The sequence below is a fragment of the Lipotes vexillifer genome, unplaced genomic scaffold, assembly GCF_000442215.2.
Source record: "Lipotes vexillifer unplaced genomic scaffold, Lipotes_vexillifer_v1.1 scaffold875, whole genome shotgun sequence".
NCBI lineage: Eukaryota > Metazoa > Chordata > Mammalia > Artiodactyla > Lipotidae > Lipotes > Lipotes vexillifer.
Window position 1 is genome coordinate 587634 of NW_006792177.1, and position 3368 is coordinate 591001.

Sequence of the window (3368 nt, forward strand, 5' to 3'; positions counted from 1 at the left end):
AGAGTGCAGTATGTTACTCCAGGGACAGGGAGGCCCAGGCCCAAGAGTCCAGCTGCCTTCCAGATCTTTACTACCTCCTGCAGTTTATTCAAATTGAATTCATTTTTCCCAGCTTTGCTGCCCCTCTACAGTGACACCACCAAATGCACCTCACGGTCTGAGCCAGAAATCTGGGAGTTATCCTTAGCTCCTGCTCTCCAGCCATACCCAGCTCTTGCCCTCAGGAGAAAATATGGGACTTCAACTTGATATTCCAATCTCTATGATGTGACTCCTGGTACCTTCTCCACTGACTCCTGGTGACCTCCTCACTCTTGCACACTCACCCTACATTTCATTAATTCCAAACTGCTTGCTGATCCTAAAACTCACCCTGCTAGTTCATGCCTCTGTGCTTTTACAGGTGCTGTTCCCTTTGTCTTGAATGCCATTCACACCTCCCCCCAGCCGCCACCACCTTGTTTGTTCATCTGGTGAACTCCTCTTCTTTTCCCCCCAAATCCCCAAAACCAAACACAGCGTTAGGCAAGCCTCCCTTCTCTAGACCACAGAATCTCATATTCGCCTATTCATCATTCATTCCACTACTGTTTATTAAGCACCCACTGTGAGCAAGGTCTTCTGCATTTCCTGGGTTGGATTTCCACTGAGCTGTATTTGTTTGCCTGTCGCCCTCTTTGGTCAGGAATGTCGCTCATTTCTGAAGCCCCAGTGCTGTGCCCACTGCCTGCTACACAGCAGGCATCCAGTTACTGTTCCTTAAAGTAGAAAAGCAGACCCAAGGGGAAGAGAAAGCCCCAAAAAGTCCTTTGAAGAAAAACCCTGGCCTAGAAGGGGAGTAAAAACAGTGCCCTGATGAGGTAGATTGAAAGGCTGGCTCCTGCAGTCTGACAATGGAAGAGTTTGCTCAGTTTGGTGCTGATGACTTCCCGAAATTAACTGGCTCCTCTGAAAAGAAAGGAACGCATCTAACCTATCTCACCCAGAGAAATTTTTCTCTCCCACTGCATTTTCCAGGATTTCCATCCCTGAGCTGCTGTACTCTGTAATATTCTGAGCAAAAACAACTCCCACAACAAAGCAGCAATCAGGTCCTCAGAGACCAGCAGGGCTGAAAAGGGGTCACCAGCCCCCATCTTTGGACTTCGGAATGAGAACACTCCTTTGGAACACTTTGTTCCAAAGAGCTGAAACTATGGGACGCCCACTTGTTCCCGTGGACAACTCATCCATCCTTCAGAAGACAGTGTGCGGGAGGGAAGCGTGGGTTAGAGTGTCAGAGGAACAGCTCCTGGAAGGCCAAATTAGCCCAGGGACGTGGTGAGTTGGAAAGGAAGAGGCTGTTGCTAAGCCACCAGCGTATACTCCCCTCCTTCTCTCAGGCTGTACTACCTGCTGGAGAAAAGCTGTGGCCTTCTTCAAGGAGCGCGGACACTCCTGAACCCAGGCCCAGGAGAGGCAGAGCAAAGCCAAGGACCTTGGAGGCAGGCAGGATGGGTTCAGACTGCTGCCTCTGACACGGGAGAGCAAGCATGGACAAGTCCCTTGGGCATGTCATTCATTCCTTTGTAATATGGGTAACAATACTTGCATCACAGAGTTATTATAGAGATTAATTAAAAGATTCTTAAATAAAAGAGATATGTACAGAAAGCACTAGTACATAAAGGGCATGCAATAATCGTTAGCTATTGTTCATTCAGTACATTTACTGGGCACCTAAGTCCCAGTACTGTTCTAAGTACCAGTATTAAGGCAGGGAACAAAAGAAAGATCTGTTCCTGACTGTCACTTTCTAGCTGGATTAAATAAGTGCTTATGCCATGTTAGGTGGTGGGAAGTGATGGGAAGAAAGATAAAGCAGAGTGGAGGGTAGAGCCTGGAGGTGCGGAAGAGCCTCACTGCCAGGGGGTGGGTGGGTGGGTGATAGGTGGCTTTTGAGTAAAAGGTCACTTTCTAGCTGGATTAAATAAGTGCTTATGCCATGTTAGGTGGTGGGAAGTGATGGGAAGAAAGATAAAGCAGAGTGGAGGGTAGAGCCTGGAGGTGCGGAAGAGCCTCACTGCCAGGGGGTGGGTGGGTGGGTGACAGGTGGCTTTTGAGTAAAAGCCTAAGTGGGGAGGGAGAAGCATTGAGGCTGAGGGCAAGCCACTGCCCTCTGTTTAGGGAACATCTGACCAGTGAGACTGAAGTCAGTTGTTCATAGGGGAAGTAGGAGGACAGGAGACTGGAGAGGCAGCGAGAGGGACGAGATCCTATAGGGCCTGTGGGTCATGCTGAGGGTTTGGCATTTACTCTGATGAGAAGGGAGCCCTTGGAGAATTCTGAGCAGCGGGGTGACATGGTCTGACTTTCATCTGGAGGATAGATTAGGGAGCACGGGTGGACAGGGAGCCCAGGCGAGAAGTGATGGTGGTGCAGTTGTTAGTAGTTGGGGCCACCGTATGTACAGCAGCCAGTGCAGTGCGGGCCCAGCACACAGCAGCCCCATCTTAAGCACCATTTTCTGAGGCTTGCTGTGTGGAGGGCATGTTCCAGCCCCTTATATCCATTACCTCATTCAGTTCCCCTGACTGCATGGGAGTTCCCACAGGAGGAAACCAGTGCTCAGATCAGGCCACTGGCCCAGTTCCCCCAGCAGGTTCTCCTTGCCGTGGTAGGGAGCTTGTTAATGGAAACAGCTTCAGGCAGAGAAGTGACAGAAACTGAGGCCCCCACTCAGTTCCCTGTGGGAGTTGCTCTTTGGCTTTCCAGGGGCCCATTTCAAGGAGCAAAGCGTGGTCCCATCTCCATGAGAACTGACCCAGGTAGTGAGGAGGAGCCTGGAGCCCTAGTGATGTCTGGATAAATATCACCCAGCCCTTGAACCTGGCCCAGGGCTGGGCTCAGAAGAGGAAACCCCAGTTCACATTTCACTGCCAGAGAAACGCACCTTGAGAGAAAAAGGCCTGGAAGTCCCAGAAGGGTTGGGACAGGGAGGAAAGACAGGTGAGAGCAGGTCTCCCTTATCCCTGTGCCCACCTCTAGGGGCCCCTTGCCCCGCTCTTACCTGCAGGCCAGGTGCTGCTGCTCGTCCTTCTCTAGCCACTGCTGATGGAGTCTGGTCCCCTCCCTGGAAGGTAGTGGCCCTTGTCCCAGCTGGGTTCCTGCTCCCTGGTCAGCTGACTCACCCAGGACTGGGATGGGCCCAGGTAAGGACCTGCGGCTGACTCAGCCTGCCCCTAGGTCACCAGGCTCAGAAGAGGGCTTTGGCCTTAGTCTGGATGTGGAGGTGGGGTTAGGGGCTCACAGCTCCTTTTGAGAGGGTTATGAACCAAGACTTCTTGGCCTTGAGGAAATCGGATTTGGATTGGACAACAAGTCCTGCT

General features: G+C 51.6%; 1 protein-coding gene across 1 annotated transcript in view; it reads right to left on the reverse strand.

The window, feature by feature from the left end:
- The window catches only part of SDCBP2 (syndecan binding protein 2), a 19569-nt gene extending 16436 nt beyond the window's left edge, over positions 1 to 3133 (reverse strand). The window contains exon 1 of the mRNA XM_007465369.1: positions 3050 to 3133. The gene's annotated coding sequence lies outside the window, so the exon portion shown is untranslated. The remainder of the gene's footprint in view (positions 1 to 3049) is intronic.
- Between the last annotated feature and the right edge of the window lie 235 nt (positions 3134 to 3368).